Source organism: Cebus imitator, unplaced genomic scaffold (assembly GCF_001604975.1).
Source record: "Cebus imitator isolate Cc_AM_T3 unplaced genomic scaffold, Cebus_imitator-1.0 Scaffold100, whole genome shotgun sequence".
In the NCBI taxonomy this organism is placed as follows: Eukaryota; Metazoa; Chordata; class Mammalia; order Primates; family Cebidae; genus Cebus; species Cebus imitator.
The window spans coordinates 2930595-2955426 of record NW_016107415.1 but is presented as its reverse complement, the minus strand read 5'-3'; the positions used below and the strand labels follow the sequence as shown (position 1 = coordinate 2955426).

Here is a 24832-nt window from a genome sequence, read left to right as displayed (position 1 = left end):
GCATGCATGCACACACACGTGTGCGTGCACACACACACGTATGCACACACACACTTTTGTATAGGCACCTATGGCCATACCTATACTATAACTATATAATTACCTATAATTCAGTAGCTTAAATAGCAGACATATATTGAGCATGGACTGTATCCACAGCCCTCTGCCAAGCATGGATCAAAACTTTGGGTCAATTTTCACAGAACAATACATATGCGGAAAACCAATATGTAAAACACATCAACTCTGGAAACAGCTTGAAAATGACTGCTGGTCAACTTCAACCCTCCAATTTTCAGAAAGAAAAAAAGTAGATTCAGTATGATGCTATCAGACAATGAAGTGTTTCTTATTCTTGCCTGAAAGTAGAAATTATGTTGGGAAAAGAGAAAGGGGGCTGGCAGGAAGAGAGGGAAAGAAAGTGAAGAGGAAGAGAGAGGGAGACAGAGAAAGAGGGAGAAACAGAGAGAGGGAAAAGACACTGAGAGAGAGGGAGAGAGAGGAAGAGGGAGAAATGGGGGGAGAGAGAAGTAGAGAGAGAACAGAGAGAGATTCCAAGTTCCAACCCAGAGCCACTTAATTTCTTATATTTAAAAAGATGGACAATTTGTGAATTTTTCAAGTGTCCTGAGTGATTCTTATCAGTCAAACCAGGAAAAGAAGTCATCTTCCCAAGGTTCTGCATTTGTGGCCAAACCCAGGAAACAGTGCTGGGCTGTGGCAGTTTCTCTGTTACACCCCCCTGCCTCACCTCCCCACAGTACTTCATGTGCAGCTCATATTACATTATTGTCATCCCTCATCTTTCCAAGGGGCATGTCAGATCTTCTGAAGGGATGAACAGCTCCTCCAGGTCAGCAGCCAAGCCTTTTTATTTCCCATTGGACCAGGCTGAACATATAACGGATATTCAGTAATCTTCTATGGGTTGATTCATCCTGGTTAGATGTTCGCTTTGGAATTGCACCATTCACCTTCCCTATAGGTTCTCTCTGATTAATGGAACCTTGTGATGAAGAAGAAATATGTCATGAAAAGTTGAAGGCCCTGATTTTTACTTTTGTCACTTCCATAAGACCCTAGGAGAATCGCTAAAGTCTACTGAACACCAGCTCCTTCATCTTCAATGTGAGATTGCCATTTTAGGTTTTCTTAGGTCCTTTTCAATACTTTTAATGATTCTAAGACCCTTGCTATGGCAAACTGCCTAACAATATAGTTGTTATTTTTTATTGCTGCATGGTTCTGCTAGATGTTAATACTAATCTCTTGGATTTACATGATACCACACTGTTTTCCAAACTTTCACATATATTGTTTTACTGTTCAAAAACCAGGTGGAGAGGTTACAAGTCGTAACTGTGATTATTCCCATTACACATATAAATAAATCAGAGTACAGAGAAGGTATGTGACTTGTTCAAGGTGATATAACTAATATAGGTATTGATCGACTTACGACCTATGCAACTTATGAGCATTCGACTTTACTACCACAATCGCTAGCCACGACTGCTCCGCGTCTGGCAATGCAAACGTTGCCCAGCTGGGTGTACCACAGTGCGGACCAGCTTCCGGCAGCACTACCATCTCCGCGTGCACCATTTCAACTGTTATCCCAGACTCGGTACAGCAATTTGTGTTTTGTGTCTTGGATATTTTTCGTCAAACCCCTCCTAAGATGTCTACCAAGAGGAAATTGTCTTTGTCTACGCCTCAGCCTGCCAAGAAGGAAAGAAAGGACATCGATCTCGACACAAAAATGAAGGTAATTAAGCAGTACAAAGGAGGAAAGAAAGTGAATGTGATTGCACGTGATATGAAGTTATCACACTCGACTGTGTCGATGATTTTGAAAGATAAAGAAAGAATCCGTGAAGCTGTGAAAGGTTCTGCACCCATCCGATCAACAGTAATAACAAAGCAACGAAGCGGGCCCATCCATGAAATAGAGAAATTGCTATATATTTGGATGGAAGATCAAATTCAAAAATGGACACCATTAAGTCTTTTTACTGTGCAGATGAAGGTGATAAGTCTATTTCAGACTCTGAAGGAGCGTGCTGGAGAAGTTTAAACTTCTTATACATTTTGAAGCAATGGACCCAAACATCGAACAATTTGCAAGGATTGAACGGATGGCACACGATGTGTTTCGTCTGTATCGTAAAATTTATGAAGAAAAAAAGAAACATACAATTCAGACAAAGCTCACCACGTTTATGAAAAAATCAACTCCGGTAACCCCAACTGCTGCCTCAGATGACGACATCAACGATCTGCAGCCAAGCACCAGCGGCCAATAAAATGTTTCGTACATGTTTATATATTTTGATATGTTTTGCAATTGGGAAAATGTTTCCTATGGTATTTTTTACACTTGTATTTTGTATTTTTGTATGCACCTGTATTTTGTAATTTTGTATGTTTTGCAAATATTAAAGCAGTTGTACTGGTAATGCAGTGTTTTACTTAAACCTGACGAATGTAAAAATAAGAAACAAAATGGTGTAGAGATGATACAAATGGCATAAAATGAACAAAGAAAATTATGATATATAACAATAACGAAAGAAAATTGTGATAAAATATGACTTAAAGATTTTTATAACATCATTTCACAGTACTGTACATATAGCCTACTCAACTTACAACCAAATCGTGTTACGACCGGTCTGTCGGAACCAATCGTGGTCGTAAGTCGAGCACTAGCTGTAAGTGGTAGAGCTGAAATTCTAATCTATTTCTACACTGTAAAAATCTAAAATCTAATCTAAATTATAATAGAATCTGTTGACTCTTTCTGTGGTATTCAATAGTTTGTCTTTAAGAGCCTGCTATTTTCACTTAAGAAGCAATTATTTCCTTACAGTAGCTTTAAAAGCAGTCTAATCTTAAAACAAAATCAGAATTGGGAAATGGCTCCCATCAGCATTTTCTGTAAACACAAAGGCATACCTTTCGGATTTTCACATGCCCCAGAGAGCAGAACCCTTCATTAGCCATGGCACCATGTGGAAAAAATCTAGAGCGGGCACTTGATTTACACCACACACTCCACTTATTTATTAGTTTTATCCAAGATGGCCTCATTGAGGCACATGGAACATAAGTGTTTCAAGGCAATTAAGCCAAATGTCAGTGGTTCCTGCTCTGAACCAACCATCCCACCAACCAATTGCAATCGGATTAAATAGAAGAGTCTAGAGCACCTCAGAAAAATAAGACCCAGAGCCCTGAAATCCTGTCCTACTTGCCATCATGATTTGTGGCCAATATGATCCTCACTTCATTGCCATAACTTCCTAGCAGCTGAGTCAAAGAAAATACAAATGTCCTTAAATAATTCATTCACCCAAATAGCAAACACTGGTGACTGCCATGTGCACAGCTCCAAGCCAAGCATGGAAGGCATTAGAAAGACAGGTTAAAGGAAGCCACCTAATCCTCATGCAACTCTTAACCTTGGGACAAAATCCTTCCTTAGTCTCAAGTTCATCAGTCATAAAATGAAAAAGTAGGATCTACTGAGTACTCAGATTCCTTCAGTTTCTATTCTTCCAGATTCTTGTTAGACCATTGGGTATCCCAAATAAGTTTTCCATGGCATGTCAGCAAAATCTAAATATCATTCTTCCGAAGGCAATATACTGAAAACCAGAACTAAAAGAGCAAAATTGCACTCATGTACTCACATAATTTATACTGGAAATTATTTACAAATGTTTAGCTCAGCAAACATTATAAGCTATTACTTTTAATGAAAGAAAGCCTATTGACCATCATCAGTCAATTCAGTTGTGAAAGGAAGTCAAAACTATCAGACAAATTAAAAAGATTGTTAAAAAGGCACTGAGGAACTTTGATCTGGTTCAAGAAAGAGCGGAAAATTTTTAAATTTTTAAAAGTTCCTCCTCAGCAATGCAGAGCCTGTTAGTAATTACCCATTGTGTTATCAGCACAGTGATTAACTAAACCTTTTGAGGGTAATGGGCACTTCAGTGAAAACCAAAGGCTAGTGTTGACAGAGTGCCAGAGGCTTTTAATTTCCTTATAGCACATTAAAACCCAGTCCGTCTTTGCCACATTTTAACCTTGTTTAGCATAAATTGTTGCACTTTAAATTCATTGTCTTACATGGTCCAGTGGAGATCACATTAAGAAGTGTCATGCAGTATTCCCATGACCAAAACTTTTTAATCCCTCCTCCCCTTACAGCATACAAAAATGTAGTTATCGATGACTACCTGTCTCCCATTCTTTTAAAAATTATTCTGAATCATTTCACATTGGATATTCAGAAACTATAAAGTTTCAAGGAAACCTTGATAGAAGTAAAGACAGTTATCTTGCATGAACTTCCTATGCCTTTATTTATAAATGCCAGCTGACATACATTTTCAAAGCCAGTGAAGCTGATCTTGACTTCTAAGTTCATTTACGTAATAGTTTCACATCTACATGAACATATCAAAACTAATGATAGATATCATTAATAGCATGACAGACACAGGCATTGGTTTATCCAGCAACCATTTGCATATTGGTCCCATACGTGCCTTCTTTGCAAGAATAACTTGCCAGCTATACGTCTCCCCAACCCCTGTCCCTCTGCATTTCTTCCTGTCATGTCATAGGGAGGTGACCCAATCTAGCTAATGAAATACGTCAGGGAGAGAGTCAGGGGAATCTGAGAAATCTGATGTCTCTCTGATAGATAAATGGCAGAAGACACTTCTCCTTATCAAATGTTGTTGGCCTCTATAAGATGCCTGCAACCGCAACAGCCATCTTGCCGCCACGACCTGCCAAACCTAAGCATCAAGCCTATGAGCTGAGGTTAGAAAAAGTCAGGGTCTTTGAAGACTTTGCTAAAACCACCCTGGGTCTGCCCACTTTCAGGCTTCTGGCTGGTTAGCCTTTGATTGCTTGCATCCCAATACCTCTAATCTGATTAAAAAGAAGGTAGTGTATTACATCCACATGTAACTCAGTTTTTACCTTTGATATGCCCTGAGAAGTCAACGATACAAGACAGAAGAGATAGGTGAGACGGAGGGTGGTGAAGAATCGGAGTAAAGGGTAAGAATAGAGAGGTCTTCCCAGGGCACTCACATCAGGCCTGGCTGGGCTCCTCTGCAGCTGAGAAGCTGCCTCTGCAGGGGTCCTACAGGCCTTTCTGCCTGGGGATGCCGACCTATGGCCTGCTACTTCTCAGGAAAGCTGCCAAAAAGTAACCATCTCTGCATTAATGTTCAAAGGAAAAATAGCACATTTCCTTATGTTTTCTACATCCTTTGTTAAAGATGATCATGAATTGGATTCATTGAAATATGATCTACTTTAATTAAAGCCAGTGACATTGAGTAAATTAGAACGTAATTGCACTTTCCATGAATTTCACACAGCTTGCATTTTACCAAAAGAAACCCAGTTTCAGTCAACGCTTGTGTGCTGATACCTGCAATCAAAGCCTTATTAAACTAAACAAATCATTGCCTTCATGGAAGTTAAAGAAGCATAAATACAAGGCTGATTCACAAAGTTTCTAATTTCTGCTATTTGGAAAGGCAGAGTTTGGAAACAGCTATTTGGAAAGGAAAACTTTCTTTCAAGGAAAATGTAAAGCCTGGACTTCCTCCATTCCAATGACGATGTGCCCTAGAAGGCTTTGGTCTTCCTGTATGGCTGTTTTCTTCCCCCATTTCTATTTTGAATAAAGTGATATCATTGCAAGAGTGTAGACGTTTTACAAAAATGTTCAGGTAAAAGGAAAATCCTAAATTTGAGATTTGATCATCAAAAGAATATCAATTTTAACACGTGTTTTTCAAAACAAGGAACACAGATAAAAATCCAAGCCACATGTGGATGATAGGTAACTGCCTTGGGGGGGGTGCGTATCTTGGTTAAGAATTTGGGCTCTTAGCAACTGTGCCAGTATCCTCGCTTTCCATGTACATGCTGTGTTACAGCCTTTCCGTATATCACCCTATCTCTAAAATAAGGGTGAAGAAAAATGATAGTCACCTCATAGGGTTATTGTTAGGATTAAACTATATATATTAAATGATGGTAATATGATCAGTCTTGTTTTCAGGGTCAGAGGCAAGATAACAGTCAAGCACTAATATTAATATAACACCCAAACTATGTGTTGTAAGCTGAACTCTTCTTTGAGCATTTTGGTAGAGTGAAGTGCACTGATTGGAGGCTGCCACCAGCATGATCTGCACTGCCTATTCAACCCCCCAGCACACCAACTAGTCTCACTGCTTTTCAATGCCCCAGATGGTACTCTTACCTCCAGCCAACTGGCCTGGAAAAGCCAGCTGTGACTTCGCAGGGGGTTGGGGCATGAAGCTTTTCACAAATCAGCAGAAATCCACCTACATCAAAAGATCAGTGCCAGCTCAGCCAGAATTGTGCATTTCAGCAAGTCATTTTTGGAATCAGTTGCTGGGGACACACTGTATACACACACACACACACACACACACACACACACATTCTCACACACAGGAACCATCTATGCTGAGTAAAATATAATTGAAAGAAACCTAAATGAGGACTCAAAAAAAGCCAGGGAAACTCTAGGTAGGCGGGTCAGTGAGACCATCCATATACATGTAGAATTTACAAAAACTATATGCCCTTGTGGTCAAATAAAAGCATTTTTATTGGAAATCCTCTATTAAAGAAATACAGTCTGAGTCTTGTACGTATTGTTTTCTATTTCCTTCTCTCCACTTGTGCACTAAAAACAGGCCGTCTGTCTTGCTTAAAAGTCCAACATAAAGATACTTCTTTAGCTTCTACAGACTCTTACAGAAAGGAATTAAACAGCTTGTGAGTATCTCGACTACTGACACCTTCCTCATGGAAATGCACCCTTGAAATTGAGCCATATTTTGAGAAGAAAAGTTTAATTTTTTTCTCCCCATCCCCAGAACTTCCAAGTGTGTCCATGTATCTCTGGCCTTATGCTAACACATGAATAAGTTAGCCGAAGTACTTTTGCACAGATGCACACACATTTTCTTCTATTTTCCCTTCTCTGGGATTGGATTAGGCATGTATTAATGCTTTCCACAGTTGCATTTACACACCTTGTCTCTCCTGAACTCAACAAGAAAACTTATTTGATGGGCCTGTCAAGCTCACCCTCTCCTCACAAGAATGGAGCATCTTCCCTGAGTATATTCCCCAAGTAGCTGTTATCTCAATCACCCAAGTAGAAACCTGGCTGTCACCCTTAAATATCTAAACACATTGTCACCCAAGGGTGCTCGCTTCTCTATTTCTAATGCCTTACCTTATCCTAAGTTCTCATAACCTCTAGGCTATGTCAGTAGCTTGTAGATTCATCTCACTTCTGCCAGTGTTAACATACACATTCACACACACACATACACAGACCCATGTATATGCATATGCACGCAAACGTCTACACAACATTGCACACTTTGGTAACTCCTCCACTCTGTTCAAAGAGAGCCATCTTTCTAAATTCTAAAATCTAATTGTGTCATTCTGGTTTTTAGCTTTAGAGCGGCTGTTATTGTAAAAACTATGAATGAATCCTCTATACTGACCATGTAACAAACTTGAACACCTAACAGCCAGACGTAGCCCATACTCTAAAAACATAGTGAACTGTGGCCCACAGGTCAAATCTATCCCACAACCTGTATTTGTTACTCACGTTTTATTGGAACACAGCTATACCCGTTTGTTTATGTAGTAGCTGTGGCTGCTTTTGTGCTACAATGATAGTGTTGAAGAACAGCAACAGAGATTGTGTGTAGCCCACAGCCCACAATATTTACTGACTGACATTTATGGAAAAAAACAAATTTATTAAACTTGATTCTATACCATAAGACATTCTTTACAATATGTCTAATATATATGTTGATATCTGAATATGTGACAGCCCCTATTTCGGGCAGATTGATATCCTATTTCCTATCCATAGGGATGGAGAAACAAAGGCATGGAGAGGTTATCTGTCCAAATACATTTTACAGCAATGAAGTGAGGACCCAAACCCTGGTCAGTAGGTTTCAGAACTCTTTCCTTAACTGCCGTAATTGCCCTCATCTGTTTTCATGTCTCCCCAATAATCTAGAACTATTTTCAATTCCCAGAACCTTGCCCTTCCACGTGGCTGTGCTTGACACACACTGTTCTCTCTTGAAATAGCACCCTACCCAGGACACAACATCCTGCAAGCTATATGTATGCCCTCCTTCTGTTCCAAGTCTTTAGTGCACACCATGCTATTCATGAGCAGCAGCCTCTCCCTTCCTCCCTTCCCTCTCTCTCTCTCTCTCTCTTGTTACCATGCTTTAAAATTGTCATCTTGCTTTTACTGACACAATTAATTTTGATATTTTCTATTCTAGCCTTTAGGGAATGAAGACAATGGTCCTAAAGATCTTTTTAAAATTCTCAGCTCCTTGACAGCCCAATCTTCAGAAGATAGAGCGCACTGTCTGCCTCCATTTCTTCAAGTGTCAGGTAGATAATGTCTTCTTCTAGGGTTAGTTCCCACTCTTGCAACCAATTATCCTAAGTGTGTACCATGTCTGTTAAAATAGTCTCACAGCACACAGAATCACATCTTGCAAATGCGGGTACTCATTTGCACAGTGAATGAATGAATGATTCTTAGGCCAATGAGGACTGGCCCACACAGCAAGAGAAGGCCTTGATGGAAATAGAAACAGCACTAAAACTGGCAGCTCACAAAGCGTGAAGCCTGAGTCAGGCCTCAGCTCTTGCTGCATTATCTAACAAATCGTGTGTGTAAGTATCACTGGCCCCCAGACACCCAGTACTACCTCGAACGCTGATCTCATTACATTGGCTGCTTATTGCCTTCACTTTTGCAGCCTGCTCTGGAAGAAGTGGATCCTTTCCTGAGATGTAAACACAGCTTCCGATAATGCCAACCTTACAAGGTCAGTCTGCTCTCAGAAGTCCACGGGTCAGCCACAGAGCTCAGATACACATTTCCTCATCAAGGTTTCTTGGAGTAAGATGAAGATACAAACTGATGTTTCTGATGGAAACCATGGAATAAAAACCATGCTGTTTGCGAGGATATCTTCAGACACCTTGTCAAGCTGAAGTCATAGCAGAGTGGTATCTGGCCCTCCCAAAAATCTCAGCCACCCTTTGAGAAGGTAGGTTAGAAAATGCAATTCTGTGGGAAAGTGTGGTTATGGGGATAGGAGCCCAGGACAATGCAACTTCTGTCTGGACTCCTGAACTTGTATGTGAACCTCAGCAAGCCTGCCTGTTCCCCTAACTGGACACTGCATGTGAACATTTGCTGCTTCTTTATTTTTCTGTTTCTACTCCAAATACGAAAAGTCTTTTGGTGTCAGATAAGTAGAGGATGTGGCCAGTGGGTATGGCCACTGGGCTGGCACACAGATCCTGGGTGAAAAGCTTAGAATAGATAGAGAAAATTTACTATCTGCAAATCTAGCAAAACCTATGAATTTGATACTGTGTTTTCATGTTTTAAAAATGAATATTTTCTTTACAAAAGAAATGTCCCAGGGTTGTTTTTTTTTATGTATTTGAATAAAGCTCTAGATTTGATATCCTGAAATTACAATACTTTCCCCATTCATAGTTTTCTCATGCAAGAACCTAACTGATTCCTGTCACATAAAAGAGGGTACATCTGAGTTTTTAAGCAACACAAGTTACCAGATATTTTTCATCTTCTGTGAGGACTAAGGAAGAAGAGAGGTATACCCAGAAGAGAGAAAAACAATTTTCGTTATTTTGAAGATGGAATTTTCTCTGTGTTCAAATTATTAAGCTCTCAAATCTTCTCTCGGTGCCCATCAGAAAAGGGGCACCCAAAACATGTAAAGTCTTCAAGTGTTTCTCATCATAAAATGGTATGAAACATACTTTCACACCATAAAATGGTGAGAAACACTTGAAGAGTTTGCCCTAAAAAACAAAATTCTTTTAAGTAGATTGAATAAAGAGATGGCCATAGGGGCGAAGGAATTGCCTAGATAAATAATAAAATATTCTTCAGCTTTGTTATTTCAGAATCATGTACAATATCCAGAATTTATATTTCAGAATCTTATGAATGCTTTTGTCATATTTTCTTCCACCTTACCAGATAGTACATGCATATTTATGATACACTGGTATTTAAATATCTTTTAAAAAACCCACCCTTGTCCATGAGAAATCAATAATTAAATGCAAGGGTCCACATACTTCTTCTGTAAGGGGCCAGATAAGACATATTTTTTGGCTTATATGCCAGATGGTTTCTGTCACAACTACTCAACCCTGCCACTATAGTGCAAAAGCAGCCATAAACAATAAGTAAACAAATGAGTGTGGCTGTGTTCCAATAAAACTTTATTTACTAAAACAGGTGGTGGGCCAGATTTGGCCCACTAGCTGTAGCTTGCTGATTCCCGATCCGAAAGAATGACTCCCAATCTATGGGCTACTCTCATGTCGGATCTGCAATTATTAGAAGAGAAAATTCAAATCCATATGCACACCAAGGACTGTTTACTGAATAAAAATAACTTGTGTACACCTGTACTGCTCTGTCCTCAATGTACGTCAATACCATTGCAACTAACACATTTAAAAATAGCTTTGTTTGCCACTGGTTATCAGTCATTAGAAGTTAAATGTACAGTTATTCCCACATGAGGATCCACTGAAAGTTTCACAGTATCAAATCATATTTATACCCCAAAAGGTGACATCTCCAGATTTTCACTTGCAGTTCATTTACTTCCTGCTTTTCTCTGACTTTTCTTGTGTTTCCTCTTGGGTAAAATGTGGTACCTTCCTCGCCCCAGCAATATGCCTGAAGAGGTTCCCACCTCTCTGTAAAGCACATCCCAACACAAGCGGATGACAGCCACATGGCGCTGGCTGATAGATGGCATTGGCTAATCATTGCACCAGCCAGCCTTTATGAAACTCATACGTAAGATACTGCTCCAGTCGCAGTCACAGCTGGCTCCTGATTAGCTCTCTAATGGGGGTAGCACTGAGGCAGAAAATCCCAAACAATAAGTGGTCCAAATATAATTTATATTTGGCTCAGCAAATGACCTTATTTTGTATCCGTTTTACCTTCATAATTATGTTTTCCTTAGACTAATACAATCTGTTGGCACACACCATCTGACATCAGAACGGGGTGTGCAAAAACGCAGGTAGGTGGCAAAGAGAAGCTGGCAAGGATAAAAATTTTGCTGTGGATACTTGAACAAAAATAATAACAACTAACAGAGAGAAACTTGACTATACATCATTCAAAGGGTCACAAAATCAAGCAGGAATTGACTTTAAAGTTCATCTGCTCTGAATGTGACAACGATGGATTAAATCGTTTATCACAGATTACTCATCTAGAAGGTATAAAATAATATTTATAATGATGAAGACAATACTGGTGATGAGGGAAACCTGTAAAGCCTTTTTCTGAGCAAATTAGCCAAATCATACCCCCATCACAGTACATCACAGCAATCAGTAAATCTTTTTCTATGAAGGGTCAAATAGTAATATAAAATAGTAAATATTTTTTATGATTTCTGTGCATATGCTCAATTCTGTCACTGAATTAGAGTATTTGTGTTCTAACAAAAATGTAAGTATGAATATCAAAATTTAAATTTAATATAATTTCACATATCAAGAGATCTTTCTTTTTTCCATTTTAGTCATTTAAAAATGTAAATACCAATCCCTGCCCCAGGTCAGTACAAAAACAGGCAGCCAGCCAGATGCGGCCCCACCCCTATTCTATCGCATTGCCCTTTCTTACTTTAAGTCCTTATTATTATTTGAAACAATATTGTACATTTCTAATTGTTTATATTGTATCTACCTTCATTTAAATATCAGTTCTTCAAGAACAGGGACCATATGCATCTCTTTCAACTAGGTATCATCAGTGCCTAAAACAGTACCTGTGACAGATAGATCTTAATAATATTCATTGAATACCCAAATGAATGACCAAATATTATTATTAGCAGTATAGTGATATGAATTTGCCACTAGCAAACTTTAAAACACCTCTACATCAAAATATATTTTCAGGCCAAGCACAGTGGCTCATGCCTATAATCTCAGCTTTGGGAGGCTGAGACAGGAAGATCACTTGAGTCCAGGAGTTTGAGATCAGTTTGGGAAACATAATGTGAGCCTATCTCTACAAAAAGTATAACCGTTAGCCTAGCATGGTGGTGCATGCCTGTGGTTTCAGCTATGTGGGAGGCTGAGGCAGGAGGATCTCTTGAGCCCAGGAGTTTGAGGCTGCAGTGAGCCAGAATCATGCCACTGAACTCTAGCCTGGGCAACAGAAGCTAGATCTTGCCTCAAAAAAAAAAAAAAAAAATTACCTTAACATCATGACCTTGATAGGTAAAGGGAAGAGGTTATTTTCCACATTCTGTATGTGAGTAAATGCAGAGATATGAAGTGACTGGCCAGAGAGGACAGCTGTTGATGTGCAGGACTTGCATTGGAATGTGGGTTTCTTGCCATATCCAGGCATCTATACACTGCAGCAAACCGATTTCTCATGTAGTCATAGCCCAGGCAGGCACCCTTGCCCACAGGACAGTGTTGTCTAAGCACTTTAAATGTGAGATGCTGAATAATAAAACAGAATTTAGAAGATTTTAAAATTGTCCTTGAGATAGTTTGGCTGGGTCTCCACCCAAATCTCATCTTGAACTGTAGTACCCAGAATCTCCAAACATTGCAGAAGGGACTCGGTGGGAGATAATTGAATCATGGGGTCGGTTACCCCCATGCCGCTGTTCTTGTGACAGTGAGTTCTCACAAGATCTGATGGTTTCATATGGGACTTTTCCCTCTTTGCTCAGCACTTCTCCTTCCTGCCACGAGGGAAGAAGAACATGTTTCCTTCCCCTTCCACCATGATCATAAGTTTCCTGAGGCCTCCCTAGTGATGCTGAACTGTGAGTCAATTAAACCTCTTTCCTTTATACATTACCTAGTCTTGGGTATGTCTTTATTAGCAGGATGAAAACGGGCTAATACAATCCTCCACTAATAAGTTGCAACCAAAGTTTCATCTCTGGGGTCTCTGGGTTCCAGAGAGTTTCTAAGATGTTTCAGTTAATATCCACCAAGTTCCAATCAACTTTCCACGCTACTACAGTGGTGTCACTTCCACATAGGGGAAGATTTAGAAATTCCAAAGATGTAAGGTTGGATGGTAAGTCCTGATGCTGAGCCTCCAAGCAGCTATGGGTCCACACGGCCCACATCAGTACTTTCTCTCTTACCTGCACTATGAGAAAGGACAGCTAAACTCTACAGGCAATAAACAAAACCCAGATGACTCATGAACTGCTCCCTGCTGTTCTTTTTAGCTAATTAATTATCATAGCATTTATTGAGCATCCTCAGAGGGCTGATCCTTATGCCGTATATACTGTGGACTAATGGATATGTGGGAAATAATATGGACTTTGAAATGAGGAAGATCAGAGTTCAAATCACTGCTCTTTGATGATCAGCCACATACATGAACAAATTACCCTACATTTTAACCTCTAAAATAAGGACACAATTCACAACTTTATAATTATTAACAAAATAAAGCAAGATAACATACTGCCCAGCCCAGTTCCTGGCAACCTAATAGATATTCAGTCAATGATCGTTTCCTCTAGACCTCAAGCTATGCGTCCTTTAGTGAAGAACAAGATAACTCCCAGTTTCTGACTGGGCAGTTGGAACTAGTGGGTAGCTCTTTCCCTATTGAATATGGCACCTTCATGTGTATTAACAAAGTACGCTGCTTCAAGGCACTCTCCTATTGTATGCTGGAATGATGTAGTGATCACTATACAGATTTTCAATGACAACACTGTGAATGAGACCCTACAGTAGTGCAGTACACACACAATCAACCATAAAAAGCAGCTCTTATCAAAATGGACACTGTATTAATTCAGATAAAAGAAGGTTAGACTAGTCAACAACAGTCACATTGACAACCACGGCTTGAGTTTGATTTTAAGATGATGAGAACTGGTGGAGCAAGTAAAATAAGCATTTAGCGAGCACCATGGGTGGGAAGCCAGGAGAGCCCTTGAGTTGGCCAGCCCTTGAGTTCTGACTCAGTTCTCAGAAGAGCTCCCCATGAATAGTCCCATATTGGGTAATTTGATTGAAGAGCCACACACAGACCAACTCCACATACAGATGAGAGCATGTGTTTCCATGCCAAACAGAAGGTTTTTAAGAAGCAGAGAACATAATGCTGTACTTGGCCATTTTCTAGAATTCAGAATACCAAACATTTTGGAAGTATACCCCCCAGTGACAATGCAGTGCTGGCATGCAGATCAGAGGCTCTGTATGACAGAGGGGATCCTGGAAGTCAGTAAGTTTGTTCTTTTTTTTCATTTTTTTGAGACTGAGTCTTGCTCTGTCACTAGGCTGGAGTGCAGTGGTGCAACCTCCGTTTCCTGGGTTCAAGCCATTCCCCTGCCTCAGCCTCCAGAGTAGCTAGGACTACAGGTGCACACCACCAGGCCCAGCTAATTTTTTTTTTTTTTTTTGTATTTTAGTAGAGACAGGATTTCACCATGTTGGCAGGAGGTTTTTGATCTCCTGACCTTGTGATCCACCTTGGCCTCCCAAAGTGCTGGGATTACTGGTGTGAGCCACAGCGCCGGGCCCAATAATTTTTTTCTTAAAGCTTCTTTCAATATGACAGGGCAAATAAAACACCCTGCACATTGAACAATCCTAAAACTGGGACTCACTTGGACTTTATCATCATCAAAACCAGCATGTTTACTTTACTGACCAGGGTCAGTAGGTGAAGGCAGCTTTTCAAAGGGAAGGATGTAATGAAGTATGTCAGATAATTCCTTTTAAGGGGTCACACAGGAATTCCTAAGCCCAAGTTGTTTGCTAACCAAAGAACTGGTTTATGTTTTGTTTCTGTGAAAATCTACACCCTTGGGAGCAGTATCTTTGTGTTAACATCTCCTAAGTGTGTAAACAAAATCACAGGAACCCGTGATTTCAAGGAAACACGGAGTAGATGAGTGTAGGATTTGACGAGATCGGATCCCATTTTGAGGTGTCTTTCTGCCATAAACCACCTGACGATCTTGGGAATGCTACATGCCATCCCTAAAGTGAGTAAAATCAGCAAAATGGGAGACAATATTTTTTCTGCAGACTACCTCATCTAGAATGTTCAAATTGTAGTCAGAGGAAGGCAGATCAATTTTATCACATTAGTAAAACCTGATGAAACAATATTTGCCTGGGATGTAGGGTTGAGAAGGATCCTGAGTCAAGGGGGATGGAGGAGAGGCATGTGCCAGGCATGGGGGACAGAGGGTGGCAGCACAGCTATTTGCCATCACTGTCATTGAGAGTGGACTTCTCTTGAGTCAGTTTGCCAAGGGAATAGGGTAGGGGCAAAACAGTATTTTACTGGGTGTTCTGGTTAATGTGGGTCCTGATGTTTGTTTCTTTGTTTATTTTTAAGATGGAGTTTCACTCTTGTTGCCCAAGCTGGCGTGCAATGGCATGATCTCAGCTCACTGCAATATCCACCTCCTGGGTTCAAGCAATTATCCTGCCTCAGCCTCCCAAGTAGCTGGGATTACAGGCATGAGTCACCACACACGGCTAATTTTGTATTTTTAGTAGAGACAAGGTTTCTCTATGTTGGTCAGGCTGGTCTTGAACTCCCAACCTCAGGTGATCCTCCTGCCTTGGCCTCTCAAAATGCTGGGATTATAGGCGTGAGCCACTGCACCTGGCCTGGGTCCTTATATTTAAACACTAGCCTATACTCACATATTTGCTGCATGAGGAACAAAACTGTTTCCCACGTGATGGCCTTCTTAGGAAGATCAGTGGAGACCACCTTCCTCAGGGCGCCAGAGCCATGGCTACCCAAGGCTCCTCCCCTCTGGGGTCCTCATATTTGATATTCTACTACTAGATGTTTCATTCCTTTGGTTTTTTACTCTCCTTGATTCTCATTAAAATGAAAAGTCTTCTGGGAGGAGTAACACATTCAACCAAGAAGCATAAACCTTATCGAATGTCCCTTTTCTTCTATCAGGACTTGCAAGGCAACGGGTCTGCTAGGTGACAGCGATGTAGGAGTTTTTCTCCACCCCTTCATCAGACCTGTGACAGGGGTACCAGCTTACTCAGCCCACTGTACTCAACCTCTTGCTGGAGGAAGCACCCAAGCAAGCAAGTTCAGAATCTGCCCAGCCGCTTTGGGATCTAGCAGGAGCCAGCTCCATGCAGGCTCCATGGCGGTGCCCAGGTGGGGTGCCTGCAACCCCCAAAGCCCGAGAAGGTGTGTTACAATGCTCTATTAGCACTGCCATCCATGGACAGCAGTGTGTTATCAGCTCAATGGGGTGTCCTGTGGGGTGGCTGCCCTCTACCGGCAAGGACAATGGGCCAGTGTGACAGCCTTTTTTGGGTACCCACACTCAGTGAGTCCCAAGCTCTGTTCAGCATCCAAAAAGAATGAGGTTGCCCAGACACGCAAAGGATGGTGAAGGCAGAGAACTTTATTAAGCGATGGAAATGGCTCTCAGCAGAGAGGGGAGCTGGAGAGGAGACAGAACGGGCAGGTAATCTTCCCTGAAGTCCGAACATCTCTGACTGGCTCTTCTCCAATATTAAGCCATCTCTCCTCCTAAGGCCAGCCATCCCTCTGACATCAAGTTCCCTCTCTACAGTTAAGCTGTTTCTCTTTTTCCTGAGTCTGCAGTCTTTATAGGCAAAAGATGGGGAACAGGGCAAGCCATAGGTAGTTTTAGAAAAGGCAACAATTGGTAAAATGACATTATTTAGAAAGAAACAATCAGGAGAGAGTAGGCACACAGGGACAGAAGTCCGCACTTCGGGCCATGGGTTTCATGCTTTTCAGCTGGAAGGTGGGACTTCACCAGGGACCTTCCCTGTCTGCCTAGAGTTTCTCTGCTTCCTGTCTCTATCAACAGAGCCTGTTGGGAGTGATGTGTGGTCAGAAAGGATAAACAGTAATGACCCACAACTTAGCGGAAGGTGAGTCTCCTAGGCTAGTGCTCAATACCATGCTCAGCACAGTTCTCACACCAGTACCTGCTCAAATAGGGAATGAGAAGTAACTTTTCCCTGCCGGGGCCCCCGAAGAATAAGCATTGTGTGTCCCACTTCAGTACCGAGACTCCTGCTGGAATGTGTGGGACAAGCTGACAGTGAATCTCCTGGCCTCATCTTACTCCCGGCGCCTCTCCTGGAGTTCCCTCCTGGAGAACCTCAGCAGCATTAATAATCTGGAATTTCAAGCACCTGCCAGTGAATGGCAGACTCCAGAATTTCCTAAGAATTGTTCATCTGAGAACGTGGGGATTAAAGGTGGAGGTGCTTAGAATGTATGAGGCTTTAGAATGTGCAGTCAGGGGGCGCCTCTTACAGAGATCAAAGGGTAGAAAGAGACCAGGAAAGACCTACTGCTTGTGGAGTGTGTTCTGTGCCAGGATTAATCATGTTCCTTCACCCTCACAGTCTCTTCACTTGGCAGAGTTAACCATGCTCTGTTCCAGAAAACCAAAGACTAATTTATTCATAGATACACATAGCTAGTATAACCCAGGGTTGCTGGGTTTTGGGTATGCATTATTGTGAAAAGTCTCATTTGTGACTGCTGTACCATGAGTTCTTGTTTCAAAACTGTTCTAGGAAGAAGCTCAGCCCTGGAAAAAGACAAAAACTGATGGGAGCCAGAGAGGCCTGTGTTGGAGACGAACTTTGGCGAACTCCGCTCATTACCATACTAACCTCCAAGCTCAGGGAGAAGCTTGTTTTCCATTTTCTGTACATGTGATGTATGTAGAGGCAGGATTGGCGGCTGCGCCTGTGCTTCCTATATTCCACCTCTCCATACAATGACTCAGTTTACCAGCCAAATAAAAGAACCGTGTTCACCTTTGTTAGAGGAGGCGCTGTTTTAGGACCTGTCCCTGGTATCCTCCTTACTTGTGGCAAGTAGTAAAACCCCCTTGTTAAATCCTCCTTGGTTATCATTGGATGGTTACTTGCCAAGCAATTGAACCAACCTGTTGCCTGGGTAACACTAGTAAGTGAGAACGGGTGTGACTCTAATCTCCCAGACCACCTTCTTTTCCCTGCAGGCAGATTGCACGGTAAGGCCTGGGGTATAACACACACATGATTCTAGCACAAAGAAACAGAAATAGGGGCCTCATAAATTGATTTGTTGATTGTAATTCTGGTTTTTAGATGCATTTTAAATTCAATCCTTCTTTTCTTTTTCTTTTTTTTTTTTTGAAACAAGTCCTCATTCTGTTGCCCAGGCTAGAGTACAGTGGTGTGATCCATCACGGCTCACTGCAGCCTCCATGTCCTAAGCACAAGGCTTCCTCCTACCTCGGCCTCTCAACTAGCTGAGACCACAGCCATGCGCCACAATGCCTGGCTATTTTTGTTGTTGTTGTTATTCTTTATAGAACCAGGGGTCTCACTATGTTACCCAGGCTGGTCTCGAACTCCTGGTCTCATGCAATCCTTCTGCCACAGCCTCCCAAAGTGCTGAGATTACAGGTGTGAACGAATGCAGTCAAGTTAAATCTTTAGCAGTGATAGGAAAAGCTTCATGTACCTGATATACCCTCTGCCTAGGCAATTCTCAACTTCTGCTGCCATAGAAGGAGAACACTGGCATAAATAATTCACAAGAGCACTTCTTGTTAGATTTTCTCATACTTTAATTAGGACTACATATAGTTTCATAGAGAGGCATGAAATGGTCTGTCACATGCAGGCCTGGAGAGCTGATGACTCACTCTCTACACATGTGTTGGATTCAACATTATCAATCATTCTGTTGGTGTATTTTCACTGAAAAGAATTCTGCAGAGAATAGCAAGGAGCTGACTGAAATTACTTCATTTAGGCCACTCCTGGATGGCCCCATTACAATTGCTTTCATTTTGCAGAAGCACTAAACTTTCAAGAACAGTAGTGCTTTTGAACATCACACAGCGGCTCACGCCTATAATAACCTCACTTTGGGAGGCCAAAGCGGGTGGATCACCTTAGGTCAGGAGTTCAAGACCAGCCCGGCCAACATGGTGAAACCCCGTCTCTACTAAAAATACAAAACATTAGTGGGCGTGGGGGTGTGTAGCTGTAATCCCAGCTACTTGGGAGGCTGAGACAGGAGAATTGCTTGAACCCAGGAGGCAGAGGTTGCAGTGAGCAGATATCGTGCCATTGCACTTCAACCTGGGCAACAAGAGCAAAACTCTGTCTCAAAAAAAAAACCAGCAAAGCTGCAAAAACTGTTGACAATCAGCAAATCTCCTAGCAAGTTTACCATCATCCATTCTGATTCATTATAATCACTGAAATTTTAGGTCACACAAGAGCCATCTGTGAAACAGCCTCCCCAGATGATTAAAACACTCCTGTACAATGTACATTTACAAATTCAAAATTAATGAGAAAACATGTTTAAAAATTGACTATAGCTACCCAAGGGTTTAAAAACACTTTAAAATGCATAAAGAAATCACTTGGCTATGCAGTCCTCCTTAGTGACAAATAAGTTACATTACTTCTCAGAATTCCTCCTGCTGAATTAACTTTTCAATGTGTGGGTTATTATGGTTGCATACCAACATCATATCTCAAAAAATATTAATACAAATCATATCCCCCCCACTCCTGGCCTCCAGGCTAATTTTGCATCTTTCCAACTCAAGGTAAATGACCCAGAACAAAGCAAAGATATTCCTCATGAATGACTAGTGTAACAACAAATAAAATTGTATTCTGCCAGTGGAAATGGTTTATTGTCAGAAGTTTTTCTAGCACTCTTGGCTGCAAAGACCAAAGAGAGACTCTCTGTAGCATTTTCTGGACAATAGGGCCTTCCCTGTAGGCTGCTCTCCTTTGTTATTTGGATTTGGTCTCTCTCCTCTTTCATCCCACTTTGCCTTCAGTCAGGCATTTCATCTACCTGCCTTTGGCTCAGGAGTCTTTATTAGAAAGACAGAGCGATAGGAGAAGGCATAAGTATTGTCCTCCAAAAGCTTAGCTGATAAATAAGAGTAGCAAAGGCAGGATTTGAGTGGCGAACCAACTCTTGAGCAGGGCTAAGCAGATGCTTGAACAGTCTAGTGCTTTGCATATGTTACTGCCTGCAATCCCCTCAACATGGCCATGAGATTGGCAATGTAGTATGACTGCTAGAAAAGTAGGGCTTAAAAACATTATTTAAGCCAGGCATGGTGGCTCACGCCTGTAATCGCAGCGCTTTGGGAGGCCGAGGAGGGGGGATCACATGAGGTCAGGAGTTTGAGACCAGCCGACATGGTGAAACCCCATCTCTACTAAAACCACAAAAATTAGCTGGGCATGGTGGTGGGTGCCTGTAAGCTGCTCAGGAGGCCGAGACAGGAGAATTACTTGAAGCCGGGAGGCAGAGGTTGCAGTGAGCCAAGATCACACCATTGCACTCCAGCCTGAACAACAGAGTGAGGCTCTGTCTCAAAATAAAATAAAATAAAATAAAATAAAATAAAATAAAATATAAAATAAAATAAAATAAAATAAAAACATTATTTAAGCTGCCTGGGGTTACAGAAAACACTATGACTGTATAGAACTCACTCAGTTTTGTGCACATTCTATGAAAATAACACCTATGAATTGGTGGTAGACAGAGAGAAGCCAAGGACTGCCGATCTGGTTAGATGGGGAGTCAGAGCTGATGCATATAGCAGGTACCTTCCACTTGGACTGCCATAGACTGAGTTATACCCCTCTTGGAATTCATATGTTGAAGCCCTAACCCCCAATATGCCTACACTTAGAGACAGGGCTTATAAAAAGGCAGTACAGGCGCAATGAGGTCATTAGTGTGGGGCCTTAATTTAACAGGACACCTGTCCTTCTAAGATGATTAAGAGACAGCAGAATTCTCTCTATTTCTATGAGCTAGGCAGAGAATAAAGTCCATATGAGGGCATAGCAAGAAAATGGCCTTTCAAATGTTTGAAAGGCCAGAAGAAAGCTGTCACCATAAACCAAATTTCCTCATACCCCAATCTGGGACTTTTCAGCCTCCAGAACTGTGCAAAAATAGTTTCATTCTTTAAGCTCCCAAGTCTGCAGGGCTTTGTTGTGGTGGCCGGAGAGGACTAATAAAGAGATACTATGGTGGCTCACACCTGTAATCCCAGCACTTTGGGAGGCCAAGACGGGAGGACCACCTGAGATCGGGAGTTCAAGACCAGCCTGACCAACATGGAGTAACCTCATCTCCATTAAAAATACAAAATTAGCCAGGCGCGGTGGCACATGCCTGTAATTCTAGCTACTCCGGATGCTGAGGCAGGAGAATCGTTTGAACCTGGGAGGCGGAGGTTGTGGTGAGCCGAGATCACCCCATTGCACTCCAGCCTGGGCAACAAGAGCGACACTCAGTCTCAAGAAAAAAAAAAAAAAAAGAGAGAGAGAGAGAGACACTAAAAATTGAGGATAAGAGACTCAGTATGTGTGACTGCAGGTCAACGCTGGGGCAGGGCAGCATGGAGATGGCCTCCACATGTGAGCAGGAGATACAGTAGCTGTTCTCCCACCTCACTTGCTGGGGCTCTTGCAGCACTGGCAGTGCTTCTGGAAGCTGCCTGGCCATGACCTGCCTCTGCTACAGAGGACAGGTGTACAGCAAGCATCCCGCTGATAACATATGTCTGTACTTGAAGGATGACACCTGAACTCATGTCGCATTGTAGTATTTGCTCTCGGTCTGCCTCCCCATGTCCTGGACTATGATCCAGTCTGTGGAAGTGCCTGCATCACAATCACCCTTTTATCCCATCGTCTGACACATAGTTGCTTTTAAAATTTATTTAGTGGATTTGGGCAGGGCACAGTGGCTCATGCCTGACATCCCAGCACTTGGGGAAGCTGAGGCCGGCAGATCACTTGAAATCAGGAGTTCGCGATCAGCCTAGGCAACATGGTCAAACCCCGTCTCTACTAAAAACACAAAAATTAGCTGGGCATGTGTTGCATGCCTGTAGCCTCAGCTACTCAGGAGGCTGAGAGAGGAAAATCATTTGAATCCAGGAGGCGGAGGTTGGAGTGAGCCGAGATCACGCCACTGCACTCCAGCCTGGGTGACAGAGTAAGACACTGTCTCAAAAAAAATAAATAATAAATGTATTTAGTGGATTGCAGGTTTGATAACTGAAAATAGGGCAGCCCTTGTCTGCAGGAGGAATCAAAGAACAAGAGAAGCACCAGGGACCTGTAGGAGTGAAGCACTGGTGAGACTGTCCTGGAGAGCGATATGATCAGACGATTTTGGAGAAGATGAGTCTAGCAGCAGCATGTGGACAGGGGCAAGGTGGGAGGACTCTCCAGAAGGCTACTGCCAACACCAGTCAAGAAACACTCAGAGGGTGAATCAGACGGCAGCTCTGGGAAGAGGAAGATATGAGAAACCTTGGAAGGAAACATTAGTTGTAATACTGAGTAGACGCCTTCAATGATTCAACAAATACTCATTGCCTTCCAACCTTATATCAAGTACTAGGAACTGTCAGAGAGACTGCAACTCAAGAGGGAGAAAAAGCACACACACATGGTGCCTGCACCCAGTCTGCTGATAGGAGAGCCAGGAATGAATGAAATAACCACAAACAATTTATAATTAATAGCTATGAGAGATAGCATGCAGAAACATTGCATGGTCCTGGGCCGGGGGCGGTGGCTTACGCCTATAAACCCAGCACTTTGGGAGGCCGAGTCGGGTGGATCCCAAGGTTAAGAGATCGAGATCATCCTGGTCAACATGGTGAAACCCTGTCTCTACTAAATATACAAAAATTTGCTGGGCATGGTGGTGCACACCGGTAGTCCCAGCTACTCGGGAGGCTGAGGCAGGAGAATTGCTTGAACCCAAGAGGCGGAGGTTGCGGTGAACCGAGATTGTGCCATTGCACTCCAGCCTGGGTAACAAGAGCGAAACTCCGTCTCAAAAAAAAAAAAAAAAAAAAAACAAAAAAAAAAAAAAAAAAAAAAAAAAAACAGAGAAACATTGTATAGTCCTATAAGAACCTACAAGAGCAGACTTCCCTAGTCAAGGAAGTTCAGCCACTCCAAGAACCCTGGGGTCCCTCCCTTGCCAACCTGGTGAAGAGGAAGTGAATCAACACCTTTCTACACCCTTGGGAATGTATGTACTTGAAACTCAAGAACAAATAAGATTCCATTGTCTAGTGTATCTCTAACCAATCAACTGTCTCTTAAATACACCACTGGTCACAGGAGGAGCCAGAGAGAGGAGACGCTGCTGTGCTGCCCTGCCGCGATCCCTCTCTGCTGCAGAGGATATATGTAGAGCAAGCATCCCACTGATAACACATTTCTGTACATGAAGGATGGTACCTGAATTACCGCCCAAACCATTTTGCTTCAATGATGCCTCCTTTTGCTGTTAGGAGGAGAACTGAGATTAGGCTATCAGGCATAGACTTGATTAAACAAATGCATTCATTTCAGGTTTCTGAATGAAAGTTTCAGAAGAAGCTCATAATAATAAAAAAGAATGAGTTCAAGTGAAAATGTCCATAGTTGTGATACTTATTTTTAATTTTAGGAGTCAGTGTGAGATGGTGTGGCAGATTCAAATCATAATGTACAGTGTCAGCTGTTTCAATGTAATCAATTTGGTTCTTACAGAACTTACGTTGACAGTGTGGGGCTGTCACCTGGCAATCACAAAGCATTTTAGAAAGTTCACTGTGAATGTATTCTCAAGGGGAAATGCATCAAAATGGACATTTTCCAAACCTTTTTGTTGTGGTAGTTAATATGCTAAGGGAAGGGAAATAAAAGAGCTATTTTAAATCCTCTGAAATACCCACTAGGTATTTCTCAAAAAGGTAAAAAGACCGCATTTCACTTGGATATTTTATTTCATGTCAAATGATCCTCTCCTTTCTAATCAGACTTACATCAGCAAGAAGTCCCATAAACACATCAGGAGAGTAAGTTTAATGAGGCTTATGAGAAACAAAGGAATCTGTTTTTATAGCAGGTGTTTAGGAAGTACATACTATGAAGACTCAACAGACTCCTAGACTGACAAGTGGAAATTGGAGAATGATCTTTGCTAAAAATAATGAAAAAATTTCTCAAGTCAAACTTCTCCAAAGTTGGAGGTGGAAGTCGCATGCTCAGAAGATTGTAGGTTTCCACCAGTGTTGATGAGAGTGCTGGACTTTAATTAACCATCTAATACAAGAGATTCAAGCCTCAAATGATGAGTTGCCATAAACAGCCTAAAATGCTGCTTTAAGCACCAAGCACCTGGAATACCTTGGGCTGGGTAGTATGCCAGGTGCTTCAAAGACCCCTCTTACCTGTTGGAGAATATCCACATGCCCCAAGTGATGGTGGAACTCAGAAAGTTCAAGAGTAGTCCCATGATATTGACTAGAAGGATTTCAGAATGTGTGGGGGGAAAAAAAACAAATATAGTAAATAGAAAGTGCTTCACTTGTAATCCCAGCACTTTGGGAGGCCAAAGCAGGTGGATCATGAGGTCAAATGATTGAGACCATCCTGGTCAACATGGTGAAACCTGTCTCTACTAAAAAGACAAAAATTAGCTGGGCGTGGTGGTGTGTGCCTGTAGTCCCAGCTACTCCAGAGGCTGAGACAAGAGAATCACTTGAACCTGGGAGGCAGAGATCTCACC

At 41.9% G+C, this 24832-nt stretch overlaps 1 protein-coding gene and 2 long non-coding RNA genes across 7 annotated transcripts in view; 2 read left to right on the top strand and 1 right to left on the bottom strand.

Annotated features, from left to right (window-relative positions):
- The window catches only part of CTNNA2 (catenin alpha 2), a 1139443-nt gene that overhangs the window by 516813 nt on the left and 597798 nt on the right, over positions 1–24832 (bottom strand). The window lies entirely within an intron of this gene.
- Positions 8718–12970, top strand: LOC119472423. Its single transcript, XR_005201576.1, has 3 exons — positions 8718–8811; positions 8898–9191; positions 12934–12970. It is a non-coding gene; the product is annotated as an uncharacterized LOC119472423 (long non-coding RNA).
- The window catches only part of LOC108310036, an 11706-nt gene continuing 1891 nt past the window's right edge, over positions 15018–24832 (top strand). Inside the window, exon 1 of the long non-coding RNA XR_001827592.2 lies at positions 15018–15209. This is a non-coding gene — a long non-coding RNA (uncharacterized LOC108310036). The remainder of the gene's footprint in view (positions 15210–24832) is intronic.